The 14,833-nt window shown below is 37.5% G+C and overlaps 1 protein-coding gene across 2 annotated transcripts in view; it reads left to right on the forward strand.

The window, feature by feature from the left end:
* Positions 1 to 14,833, forward strand: part of LOC126199360 (putative protein FAM10A4) — a 203,465-nt gene that overhangs the window by 46,201 nt on the left and 142,431 nt on the right. The gene's annotated exons all lie outside the window — the stretch shown is intronic.

The raw sequence follows: 14,833 nt of genomic DNA on the forward strand, positions 1-14,833 counted from the left end.
GGAACTCAGTCTGCTAGAATTATGAATAAATTACTTCTTCTCATCTTCGGTAACGCTACAACATTTGGTGAGCCTCGGCTTCTTCAATGATTTTCCTCCATGTTTCTTCTTTGTTTGCTGCTCTTTTCTGGCCCCAGACTCTCCCATACTAGTGAGACCCACTATTATTTCGTCAATCCATCTTCTTCTAGGTCTCCCTTTTTGCCTAACTGAATGGATCACACATTTCATCATTTTCTTTGGAGTTCTATCCTCTGCCATTCTCTGCACCTGTCCTATCCATCATATTCGCTGTGATTTCACAAATTTTACTATGTCCCTACCTTGTATTAATACTTGTAATATAGCATGTAGCATATTCTCCAGCCTTCTTCCTCCCTTACTGGACCATACATAGGTTTTGCATAGTATATTCCGCTCAGAGTGTCTTAGTGCATTTTTGTCATGTTCTGTCAATGTCCATACCTCTGACCCATATGTGATAACTGGGTGGACTAGGGAGTTACATATTTGTAGCTTTGTATTTCTTCTGTCCACTTGCTCAGCTGGGTGGTAACGTTACCTGCCTTCCATGCAAGTGGACCTGGGTTCGATTCCCGGCATGGTTGGAGATTTTATCCGCTCGTAGACTGGGTGTCGTGTTGTCCTCATCATTTCATCCCCATCACCAGCACGCAAGTAGCTCGATGTAGCGTCAACTGAAATAAGCCTTGCACTTGGCGGCCGAACTTCCCCGAATGGGGCCTCCCAGCCAACGATGCCATACGCTCATTTCATTTTTTCTTGTAAGAAGGCTGTTTCTGAAGAGTTGCATATTTGCAAATTAAGCTCTGTTTCCTGGTTGCATTCTTCCCCTTATAGCCTATCCAATCCTGTTAACATTTGTTATTAGGGCTTAGTTAAAAGAGGACACTCCTTTGAAGCATTTCCCTTAATGTTTATGTCTTTAGCGGTTCTACTGGCCTCAGATTGTGACATTACCATATGTTTTGTTTTGTTTTCATTTACTATAAGGCCAATTTAAATGTATAGAGTAATTATAAAGTAGTTCCTTAACAAAAAATTTGCGTGAGGAATTGTGTGCTTTGCAAAGATAGAAAAATGTTACTGTAAGTAAAACGATCATGTGATTTAATAATTCAGAGTAATGTTTGCAATTTCATTACTTCTTTTTGCCTTGGCCATGGGGAGTTTTGGTAATGTCACTGTATTTCAGTAATTAATATCCAGTTACAGACCCTTTCTTCACTTGACTGTGTGCCCCACCCAGCTCCCCTCAGGATGTGTCAGACACACACACACACACACACACACACACACACACACACACACACACACACACACACACACCCTGCCACCTCCTTTCTCCTCTTACCAACTCCATCCAACATCTATTGACTTCAGTTGAATTGGGCTGCAGCACGTGATGTAGTTGGTCGGGATTATGTAGGTATTCACGTGTGCCTGTGTGTTTTCTATCAATTCAGAATAAGGATATTGCCCAGAAGCTCTTCTGTGTTTTCAGGTTTGTTTTTGTGACTGTCGACCATTCTATATCTCAGTTGAGCGATTGGTGATTATTTTATGCATTACTTAGATTCCAACCTAGATTTTCCACCACTGTTTTGAGTTACCTGATTATTTATTTTTCAGTCATTCTTAGTAAGAAATTGTCTACTTAAAATAAAAATTAGAAAGATGGTCACAGATCGCATTTGTAAGGCTGTGAGGAGATCCTGTATTGATTTGAAAACAGGTTTTGCATTTAGAAATTGAGAGAGTGTACATTAAAAATAGCCAGTTTTCAAGGTGCACTTCTGCTTCTACTTCAAAAATGGTTGCTAGAATATTTAGTATATAGTGATTTGTTTTTGTAATCCCTTGAACATCAAGACTGCAATGGACATTTTCGCAAAGAGAAGATTTAGTTTTCTGAAGACTATTGCCACTGATAAGAAAGTCAAATTGTAACACATTGGCAAGACCTACTTTATGGATACTGCCTACAATATTGAGCATAGACTTAGAGCTGTACCCTGTCATAATTATCAATTTTTAAGCACGACTCACTATCTTGTCATTGATATGAACATTTTTATTGGGGATATGTAAAATACGAACTATGAGCATCAAATTTTGTAGTGTCTCAGGTTTTTTTTTTTTTTTTTTGTACAATGCTTGTGAGACACTATTTCAGTACCAATAATTTTTAATGATTGTCTTTTTTTTTTGTCATAAATAGATATTTGTAAAATTTGAATGAACAGCCAAAACTAATTGCTCTGTTTTGATGAAAAGGTTACTTCCTCTGAAACAAGGAGTGGTGTTGTACCCACAACAGTACATTTAAAAGCTGAAAATAAAATGATGGATCCATGTGGAAAACAGTGATATTTTAATGTGAAATGTGACCTCAAGCTTTCCCAGCCTGTGATGATCCTGAACTGCTCTCAGCTATTCAGGTGCCTGGGATTGTCTGGATAATGCAGTATTTAGGCATAATTACTAGTTGCCATTCTGAGGTGGTGCAGATGACTGACTATTTTTCTATGGGTACTGTCATTTATGACAGGAACCCTCCTGTAGTCAATCCTGGACCCTCGGTGGCTGGGCACTTTCCCTTTGGTGAGGTTGTATGGAAAGTACACTTGCAGAACACAAGCTGTGGCTATCATTGCTGTGCCATTCTCCTATTCAGGACACTGCTAGAGTGAAAGAGTGCAAATTTTTGATATTGTTTCAGCCCTCCAGTGTGCATGAGATGAATAGATATTCAAATTGATTGGCATTATACTTTGAAGTGGGCCCCACCCTTTACTTAGTTGAAAACCGCTTATTTTGTTTACAAGGTCATAATGTTGGCAGATCACTATCGATTCCTATAGGACAACTTGAGGGCTGCATCCTAAAGGAAACATTGCATATCCAGCCACAGGATGGGCTTGTAAATGAAGACAGATATTCTCACTGTAGTAATGAATCTGACACAACTTTGAGCTTGTTCAAAGCACCATCAGTTCAAAGATGTGTTCCTGCCACACCATTTGAATAAGTGAAACAATAGCATGCAGATATGTCTGGACACAACAGCGACAACACGGCATCAGTGTTGCAGCTCGTGCCCCAGTGGCACACATCCAACTCCACCTCACTAACGGTGCCTTATCCAGCTGCACAGGGGCCAGAATTGACATTAGGAGAGCACTGATATACACTGCTTGCCAGAAAGTGAAGCATCCAGAAGGGAAAGAGGAAACAAAATGAAATTCATGGATTGAGGGCATATGTGACGTAATTCAGTGATTAGAACACTTGAATCAAATTTACAAAGAACTTGGCACTATGGCCCACTTATCAGTACAGTATTGCAATCCCTCTGGGCTGGATGCAAGTACTAATTGAGTTGGGATGGGTGTTATAAACCCACTGAATCCTTTTCTGTGGCAAGCTGACCTACAACTGCTACAACTGGTGCTTGATATCTTAGATACTGGCACTGTGATAGAATTGATGTCCAAGATGGTCCCGAACATGTTCTATAAGTGACAGATCTTGGTGTTCTTGCTGGCCAAGGTAGCAACTTGACATCACACAGACAGTTCATAGAGACAAGTGCCGTGAGTAGATGAACGTTGTCTTATTGAAAAATGACACCATGATACGTCACATGAGAGGCAACATGTGACATTGCAGGATGTCTGTGACATACTGTCGTGCTGTCACAGTTCTCTCAATCACTTCCAGCAGTGATCGAAGTCATACGCAATGGCTTCCCACACGATAATGCCAGGAGTAGCACCACTATGCCTATCCAAAACATTGGAAGAATGGGACCTTTCCTAGCCATTAGTTTTGTGGTGTTAACTATATTGTATGCATCAGATGGTAATTCCCTAGTACAGCTGCCGGTAATTTTTGATCAGTGGTGTGGGATTATACAGAATGTGGCAGGAAATCCATTTCTTGTTCTTGGATGCCAGTCACAGATGTGAAATGTTTACAATGTACTTGGTGTACAATGCAGTGATACTCTCTTGTGGTGGTTAGATGAAGTTGACCGAAACCTCGATGACATGTATGCCTGCCATCACATTTCAGTGCAGTTCAATATCAGGCCACCCTCCTATCCCAATGCCCCACAAATCTGGATATTGCTTGATTCCACCAGCTGACCATATGGAGACCCACAATAGGCCTCTTTCAAATTCTGCCAGGTGCTGATAGCACTGCCTCTCACAAGTATGCAGTATCTCTGTGTCCTTTTACTGAATGTCTGATACTGTTCCTGGCCTTACCTGTTTTGGTAGCAACACAAAATGCAAACAGCACTAATGAATTTTCATGGCTGCTCAGCCTGTCACAGAGAACTGCAACTCTAATCCGATGGTGTGTACAAGTATGAATATACATTGACATGCGACTGTGTCTTCTGAGTGCTTCCCTTTTTTCACCAGATGGTGTGTGAGATGGCACCCACAAGATATGTTCAAGCACTTACACGACCCATGGATGCAGAGTCAGCTTGCCAAAATGTGGCACTGTCTGGACAATGTCACCTGGCTGTATACCTGATAGCATTTCAAGTATAAAAAGTTTTCGATGAAATTGTTGCATTAAAATTTAATAACATGCTGAGCTTTCAACAGTATCCATCATTTTCTTCACCAGGAAAACAATTGACAGCCTAAGAGCTGACAGAATTCCAACAATGTAAATTTTTTAGTTGTGCCCAGGGATTACATAGGGATCAATGATGAAATGTCCTCAGCATCATTATTCCAATCTCGGACATGTAATACAGGACATCCTTGTCTGTAGTCTCTTAGTACCACGTAGCTGTTTCCGCACACACTGTGAGTGTTATGCATATCTTTGTTAAAGTTGTTGACACACTGTGTAATCTCGGTGGCTTTCTTGGTGAATGTGTTCCATTAATTTCTAGCATGGTCCAGATCATTTAACAATACATTTTGTTACAGGTGTTAGAATCATTTACTTCTGTGGAATTCCGTCACCTCTATGACAGTCACTTGTTTTCATGATGAAGGCTATGACAAATGTTATCAAAAGCTAAGAATTTTATGTAAATGTAATATGACAAGTTCACCAAGGATATAAAACCACAAATCTATTGTGTATAATTTTGTTTGTTATGTTGGACAGTATTGAGTACACAGAACCTTGGATCCAATACACCTTTTGGAAAATTGATGTAGTTCAGGGTGTATAAGATTTCTTTAAATCAATTTCATTGATAGTCGAGCTCATGGCTGCTGTTCTGGTAACCCAAATCTAGTAAAGAATGAAATCCTCTTCCTTCAGACTGCAAGATTGACTACAGAATGTAGAGATTTACCTTCCTTAACTCTCTTGAATAACAGCTGCTTCTCTCAGAAATATCAAGTGATAATCCTTTACAGCTGTAAAACGTATAATGTATCTTTCTCCTTCCTGCCTTTCCTTGTTATATTTATTTTATTCATTCTGGATGCTGCACAACTAGTTTTACATTTGCATATTGCATATGATTGATAGAAGAAGCTGTGTTTTTATTTTGTAGAAGTCTTCTGAATTATATCTTCTTCTAGGCATAACTTCTTAGCCACATCCACAAAAATTAAGATTTTTTAATAGGTTGTAGTATGAGTGTTATCTTGGGGTAAGGGTATGGTAATATTCCTTGTAGTTGTAAATGTGCCTCTGTGCTATGCAGCATTGATACTGGAGAGGTGGAAATATGATGTACGGTAGTGTTGTCTAGTTTGTAATTAATGTGCACTTGTGTTGTTAATGACAGCCTTTTATAATAGAGAGGGAGACTTGTATCTCAAGCTGACCTAAAAATTTTGTAACATGTTAGGGCAATATACATTTTGTAGAATTTGGGTTTGTAGCTCTGTTTAAATGTTGGGTAACATAATATTTAAGATATGCCTAATGTAATGATTACATAAATTCAGGAAATATTAAGAGACCTTTTGTGACAGTGGGGTTTGTCCTTCAAGATACGTACAGTACATTCTTGAAAATGTTGGTCCATTTATGCAGTGCCAGGCAATACAGGAGACTGGAAAACAAATAAATTCACATAAGAATGTTTGGTTTTGATGACCTCAATGAAAATTTTTGTTGGTATTAGATGGTGGATGTCTGCTGAAGGAAAATGTTGACCGCTGTCAAAAAGCTAGTGCTGATACCTATAGAGCAGGAAATATGTGTGTGTGTGTGTGTGTGTGTGTGTGTGTGTGTGTGTTGAATTAGGAAATATGTGTGTGTGTGTGTGTGTGTGTGTGTGTGTGTGTGTTGAATTTATAAAGAGGCATTCTATCTAATTTTTTTTTACCATTATCTCTTTTTGCGTTAGTAAACAAGTGTTAGTAACATGTAGAAAGGACAGCATAATGTTGTGTTCATAAGAATTTTACACAGTACAGCTATAGACAGAACTCACATTACAGTAATATATTTGGAAGTGATGATGTCAGAAACAAGTTTGCTAAAGTCTGACTGGATGGAAGAGCTAAAAGAATGCAATATCATGTTACATTTTATTGGAAAATTATAGTTGCACACATGTAAAGGTAGATGTGTGTTTACGTATGCTGTATGAAGGTCATTGCTCATATAACTCAAAATGTATAATTTTAGACATAATGTCTGTGTAACTTCAATGAGTGATAATGAAATACTCATCTTGACACAGTCCAAGTTCTGTGCTAGAAAACTTTCATCCTGTGGATGAAATTGTTGTGTGAGTAATATTGATATGACAGTATTATGTAAAGAATAGATTGCTGCTCACCATGTATCGGAGATGTTGAGTTGCAAAGTTTACATGTTTAGGGTCTTTTTGTTGTGCCTGTCTGATTCAAAATTTGTGCTATACAGTGAGTAGCAGTCTATCCTTTTATATAAAATTGTCATTATTCCATCCTGGATTTTCTGTTGTTTAATATTGATGTGATTTTTAAGTTGTGTCCTTAGATTGAAATTCAAATCAGGTTTCATTTCTTGAGTTTCATATTCTTAATTACTCCCTCAGTTTTGATGTACTAGTAGATTCCATTCTGGAATTTCCAGCATTATAACAACAGGAAACTTGCGCAAACAAAGAAGTGCAGGGACCCTCCCACTTGTAGTTGAAAATTATTTGGAACTTTGTTAGTCTTTCTTGTCACTATTTTTATTATTTAATTCATTAACATATTTTGTGCTAGACCTTGTAAAAGTGCCCATCTTGTTTGCCACAAGGTTATCTATAATCCTGATCAACATTTTCTCAGTGCTGCAAAGTGGGAAGCATGTTGAAATATTGTTGTACTAGTTTTTCCTTGTGCACTGGATGTGGTGACCTATTGCTTAAACAAGGCTTTCCAGTTCACCTGTCTTGTAATCACCTGTCTTGTATATGGTTATTGTAGGTAAGGTTGGTAAATTGTGATATTGACACAGTAGATGTCCTTGCCTTCCAACATTGTCTCTGCCAGTATCAGGTTGCCTGTTGTGTGTCGTCTTTAATGATCACATATCTACAGTAAAACTTCATTTATACATTTTTCACTTATACGTTTTTCTCACTTATACTTCCTTTTTTTTTTTTTTGACCCAGTGAAATATCCACAGTGTGCACAAGTTAAGACACAGTGTTTCAGAGCGGGTTGCCAGGAAGTGGATTGGTAAGGCTGATATTAGAGTATAATAAAATTTGATAGTGTAATAAGGAACTTTGTCAAAGTTAGGCATTGGTCAAATTTTTTTTGATCAAATCTAGCACCTCGCCTTAGATTTGATCAAAGGAAGTGTTCATCTTACGTTTACTGCATGGAGAAATCAACCACTTGGAGTGCTAGCATCGCTGCAACTCTCTGACACACAATTTCTATCAATATGACTCCCAAATTTACATGGTGTGTCGCATATAATGAAATTGATCGAAATATTCGAGGCAGATGAAGCACTGTGTGGCTTAAGACATCCCGAACACAAAAACAGAATAAAAAGTGAGAGCTATTAGCCATGAAGTATGACCAGGATATACACCTGAGAATATAAAGGAGAAAATTTACAACTTCTGTGGAAATAAAAATTTGTCATGACTGCAGTATATATTAAATTTATTTGCCTTCGCATATTCCTGCTTCAGTGCATTATAAATAGCTTCAAACGTTTCTGGTATTATTTTCATCAATGTGCACTGCAGCATTACAGCGCTATACCGGTACTGTAAACTAGAGTAGCTAGAAATGTCAGTATTGTGGTAAGTCTGTCTTTTCCGAGGAGAGTGTTCAGCTTCATAATATAAGGAGCCACTTTCTTGAGCACATATTGAAATGTACTCTCGTCCATTCCCAAAGGGATTTTCTTGTGACTTTGTTTTTGATGTGCAGCTCCCATAGCAAATTTTGCTGTATATCTTTCGCATCTCTCTATGAAGTCCACGACTTCACCCAAGTATTTTTCCTTTTCTTCTGCTTGTCTTGGAAATGCAATGACAATGCAATTGCAGTGCACGCACCTGCAGACCAGGTATAATTTTACTTACGGCATCAGTGGCATAGTGTGTTGATGTTGGCAATGACTATTCATTGCTGGGAATCCATTTCACCACGAAGTAAATGATTAAATCTGTTCTTGATCTGTGGTTGACAGATTCTTGTATGTACCCTTGCCCACTAAGTAAGTTAGTTAGTTATACTCGTAAAATGAACATTTCATAACAAAACACATTTGCATTATATGAAGATGGTGTTGCCAACATATGCACACTGCACCGCTGATGCCGTAAGTAGAATTGAACTGCAGAGCCATCATGAAGGAACTTTGACAAAATGTTTGACGACAGTGTGATATACCCTCTTTGCGCCACATCAAAGATCATTATCAAAGAAAATTTGATAGTATAATACTGGCCTAAGGTCCACCTGTTAACACAGCACCGCGGTTGTCAACTAGAAAATCACTTTTCTGTGAGCATCCGAATCTAACAAACACTTAATTTTTAATGTGACAGACTTGGGATTGTTTTATAGATTGGCAGATATGCAACAACAGTATAAACTACAATAATAGAGTCATTACAAAAACCAGGTGCTGTACAGAGACTGCACAGAACTGGAAAGTACAGTATAACATATGAAGCTTACCATTACGCCAGTGGTGATAGCCATAGGGAAGATTGGTTGTAGATGTAGCACTCATTTGTTTTCCTGAAATTACACGGCATCTGCTGAACTAGGTCACAACTGGTCAAGAATTGATGCGCATCACTCGGGAATCCCGAAACACATCACACTTCATACTGTAAAGGCTATAGTACCGTATTACTACATTTCTAATTATTTTGAGAACTGGTAACATGAGTGGAAGAAAAAAGAAAAGCATTACTATCGCTGAAAAGCTATGAATTTTAAGAGTTGTGAAGGAAAACAATAATCTAAAGTGAGTGGATATTGCCAAGGAATTAGGAATTTCTGCATCTACTGTAAATTCTATAGCAGCAAAGGCAAAAGAAATTGAAGATAATGCACCAGTGTTCGGAATTTCTACTAGTAAGAGGACACGCATTCAAGGCGGGGAAATATGAAGACGTGGAAGATCGTTTGTTGCAGTGGTTCAGACAACGTAGAGCAGAAGGCATTCCTATTAGTGGCCCAATGCTTTGTGAAAAAGCAAGTGAATTTGCAGTTCGACTCTGTGTGGAGAATTTCAGTGGTTCATCTGATTGGTTGCACAAATTTAAGGTAAGACATGGCATCAGCTGTCAGAATGCGTGTGGCGAAAGCAAATGTGTCGATCCTGAGACAGTGCAAGATTGGAAGGAAACTCGTTGGAAAGAACTGACATCCCAATATGCTCCTACAAACATTTTCAATGCAGATGAGGCAGACTTGTTTTACAAGGACACTGCCATTCAAAGGCGAGAACTGTAACGGAGGAAAACAAAGTAAACAATGTGTGACAGTGCTGTTATGTGCTATCAGTGATGGGAGTGAGGAGCTCCACCCACTTATATCAGGAAATTTGCTAAGCCCCATTGTTTTTAGAACATCGTTACTTTTTCCACAAAATACACTAGTAACAAGAAATCATGGATTACAACAAAAGTTTTCGAAAGCTGGCTTTGAAGTGTTGATTTGAAAATAGGTGCAGGAGGCTGGAAGATTTTATTGTTCGTAGACAGGTGTGCAGCACATCCTCCCCTTACTTCCTATTTGAGAAATGTGACCATGGAATTCTTTCCAGTGAATTGCATGAGTGAGCTCCAGCTACTTGACCTTGAAGTTGCTCTATTGCAAAATGCTCATGCAGCATGATATCAGGTGTGTAAACATCGAAAAAAGGGAAGAAATGAAATTAAACATTTTACAGGTAAGATTTTTTACTTGCCATTTATTTCATGTCGTGCTACCGGAGCCAAAGAACACTTCGAGAAATTATTAATGAATTTGTTTCTTTTGATAGGCAATGCACTACATTGCAGCTTCATGGCACAAAGTTTCAGACAATACCATTTGGAACTGTTTCTGAAAAGCCGGATTTGGAAATGAAGTCCACGATCATGATGGAAATGATCATACTGACGGTATTTCACCTAATGATGAAGAATGGAATTGACTTGAAGAGCAGGCATCATTTGAGAATTATGTGAATGTCAATGAAAACCTTGTCACTACAGAACCCCTGACTATCGCTGAGATAGTTCAGTGTGCATCGCGGGACCTGGATGAGGAAGAAACTGACGATGGGAATGATACAGAAGAGCCTTAGCATTCCTCCGTGACGTTTAACAATGCAGTAAATGCGTTAGAAATAATTGGCGCACCACAATGTTTCTGATAAAATAATGACAGAGCTATCCCGTTTTGATGGCACAGTCTACACTATTGCTGCGTCAAAAAATACAAGCAAAAATTGTGGGCTTTTTTATGAAATGTTTTTTCTGTGTCGAGGTTTAAATTTCTCTTTATGTCTTCGTTATGTATGGTACCTAGTAAGTCTGTATAACGTTTTGTAGAATGTAACTTTTTATTTTGAAGAGTCCAAAATTACAAAGTTTTGTTTTCATAATTTAATATACCAGCCAGTATAATTTTAGCTGGTTTTACAGAACTGGTCAAAAGCCTGATGAGTCAAGAGATATTCTGATATCTTGTAAGCATGTGCAGGCGAAAAACATTATAAGTCCATGCAAAACAGGGGAATATCCTGACAAGTCCAGGGAAGGCAACAATAAAATTTTATGACTTAATGATTCCCAGCCCGCGCAGGTCTGTTTTCACTAATGTTATCATTGTTGCCACAGTCATTGTTGTGTACAAGTTGACCATTGTTGTTAGCTTTGTGGAGTTTGTGAAGGAAGTTAGATCTAGCATAGTATTCTGTCAGTGTAAAATGAATAAAGAAGACAGTGACTTATCTACTTGCGAAGAAAACTATAGAATGTCATCAAAGAAGCCAACAAAGAAAATTAAGAAGTATGGTCGCATTAGAGATGCCTCCAAACGTTTTAAGATTGCCGTCACATGAAACAGGAGAACCATGTAAGTGCAAAAACAATTGTCTTGGTATTGTCAGTGATGAAAATAAAAGGAATATTATTAACAACATGAACCACTTAAAAAATCATGATGAAATAAACCTCTGTTCAAGTGGTTTAATCGCGGTGGTCCCTGTACAGCGCAGGTGTCTTAGAAGAGAAGAGCAGGAAGCAAAGTTTCATGATGCATCGTATAAATTCAGTGTTTGTATTACCATTAATGGAAGTATCCAAGAAGTACATGTGTGCAAGCAAGCATTTATGTCATTACATGGAATAAAGAAGGGCAAGGTAGATTATTTATTGAAGAAACTTAAATCTGGAGACCAACCTCTACAAGACAGCCGAGGGAAACGCAGATCCCGCCCACAGGCTTTGAAAGATGAAACACGTGCAATAATAAGAGCACACATTAAATCATTTAAAGGCCCCATAGCCACTACAGTTTGACGAAGTCAGAAAAAATTTACCTACCAGAGTCTTTGAATATTAAAAAAATGTTCCATATGTTCAAGGAGAAGTTTTAGGATCAGAACGTGCTGTATGAAACATACACACTATATTCAATTCAGATTTCAATATAAGTTTTGGATATCCACGATCTGATACTTGTGGCTCCTGCGATGAGTATCTAGCCAAGAAGAAAAATTTGGAGAAGGAACTGATTTTAACATCATCTGGTGAAAATAAAGTAAGGCTTCATTCTGAACTTTGATCCAATGAAGTAGTCCATGAATTGCATCTGAGAAAACAGTGTTCTATGACAGGAAAGAAAGGCAAAGATGGAATGTCAAAAAAATCCATCAAAGGTTCCAATTACGAGGGACTATAGCAAAAACTTTCCTTGTACAAATATAAAGACAAATGAAGTTTATTATAAGTGACAGCTTTCTGTATTTATATTCAATGTTCATGTTTTGGCAACAGGGGACAGCTATTTTTACATGTATCCAGAGAGCACAGGCTGAAAAGGAGCAGACGAAGTTTCATCATTCCTTCATCATTTTGTGCACAATTTTCTAAATCCAGAAGTCAGACATCTGGAGATCTTCTGTGACTCCTGCGGAGGGCGAAACAAGAATGCCACTGTGTTCAGATTCCTTCACCATCTGGTCCATACAGAAAAACGATTGGACTATGTTATGATGACATTCCCCATAAGAGGTCATTCGTACCTCAAATGTGACAAAAATATTGGTATGATAGACCAAACTCAGGAATGTCAAATTCCAAAGGACTGGTGTTAGGTTTTTCAGAATTTACGCACACACTCTTCGCCTTTTGTTATCATTGATGTTGAGGAGCAACCAGATATAATCAAATCCTGGACAGAGCATCTGGATAATACAGTGTACAAGAAGAAACTCCCTTTCCAATCCAGGCCAATAAGAGAATTGGAAGTCACACAACACCATGCAGCACTGGTTCGGTATAGAGGAAGCTACAGTGAAGCATATGAGCAAGCTTCATTACTTCTTCGTGGAAAGAAAGGGCAAGATTCCACCCTGAAAGAAGGTGAGTTCAGCCTACCCTCTGCTAAATATGAAGGTATAGTAATTATTTTACAGCAATATGATTTGAAAGTTGTTTTATTTATTGAAATAAGTATTTTTTTAGTATTAGGCTTATAGCTATTTAAATTAAGGGATTCTGATTTTTTGCAGGTGATCTTAAAATATCCGCTGAGAAATACAGAGATTTACAAGACTTGAAAAGATTTTGCCGTACTTAAGTGCAAGTGTATTTTGATTGTCCTTTGCATTAATCTGCCATCGAAAAAGCACAGGACCTTTTATAGAAGATTATTAAATGATTATATGAGATAATTTGTTGCAACATGAATTTAAAATCTTGTAGTTACCTGCAATATGTTATGGACTTGTCATATTTTTCCTCTGTATTACCTGCCTTCGTAATAAAAATGCATCATATTATTGTAAATCCTATTCAGATGTGTATAATTTCAGCAGTACTCTTTCTCTGAAAGATATATTAAGGTTTAAAACAAAAATGAAGAATATAACTTGAAAAACTAAAATTTTATGACTCTTGAAACTATAAATTTAGTCTCCTGAAAAAAATAAGAATTGTAACTTATCACATTTTTCCCCTGGACTCTTCATTTGTATTTACCAATTAATTTTATAGTATGGTGCTATATTTCATATATACGTTTTTCACACTTGCAAGTTTTTTTTTTTCTGTAGTCCGTTCAAAAACGTATAAACGAAGTTTTACTGTATATGTGTGTCTTATAATGCCTACAACAGTGTTATCTTTAAAACATGAAATGAAATCTTATGCTTGAAAATGGCACAAATTCTAAAATTGTGACAGTGAAATAGAAACAGTAATAGCTAAAAGTGATATGTCATTTAAAATATTGTAATGAAGTGCATAGGAAAACTACCAACTAAGCTGTGATGGAATTCCCCAGTAGTAGCAGTGTGCCACAATATCTCATTGTTAGCAGATGCCTTAGGCAGTATTGGACGTGAATAGTATCCAGATTGCAAGATTCTGGAATGTACAGACATTCCACATTATATGCCTTGAAACTCTTTGACTGTTTCTGTATATATATACCTCTATATGCAAAGAAATGTCTATGTAAATAAGCATTTAAGATGTGTAACATTAATTTTATTACATATGGGGTCAGAAAACAAGCAAAGGGAAAGAATTGCTGTGTCATGTATTAGAGGCTTTTGAATTGGCAGTAGAATGTTGGAAATGACTTGTGTGGTGGTGATTATGATTTTTCATTGGAACTTTAATATTATTGCTATTACTTGTCTCTGATACCGAATTTACAGGTAAAAGAAAGTAAAGCTTTGTATTATTGTGCAGGATTTCAGTAAGGAAAAGACAGTATAGGAGAGATTGTCTTTGTGTGTGTGTGTGTGTGTGTGTGTGTGTGTGTGTGTGTGTGTGTGTGTGTGTAATGACTTCATTATTTCTGTTACACGTACACTTCCTTTGCTCTTCATGGAGCAAACAAAGATGATATTAAAAACTGTAAAATGTGTATGGAGGGAGAGTGATTAAGCCAGGAACCCTAGAATTGTATCTATTTAAATGACACAAAAACTCTTTAAGAAAATATCATCTGCATTTTAGGTGTAAATTTTTTTCTTATTGTACCAGTGAATGATACTGTCAGCTGTTATTGATTTTTTGCGTGTGTCCGTATTTACAGGGCATCACTTTCTGATGCACATGTAGTATCAGACCAAAATGCTAGTAAAACTCACCTTTTCATGATGGCAGTCAGCATAGAAAAGCAGGAAAGAAGAT

Source organism: Schistocerca nitens, chromosome 8, assembly GCF_023898315.1.
Source record: "Schistocerca nitens isolate TAMUIC-IGC-003100 chromosome 8, iqSchNite1.1, whole genome shotgun sequence".
Taxonomy (NCBI): Eukaryota; Metazoa; Arthropoda; class Insecta; order Orthoptera; family Acrididae; genus Schistocerca; species Schistocerca nitens.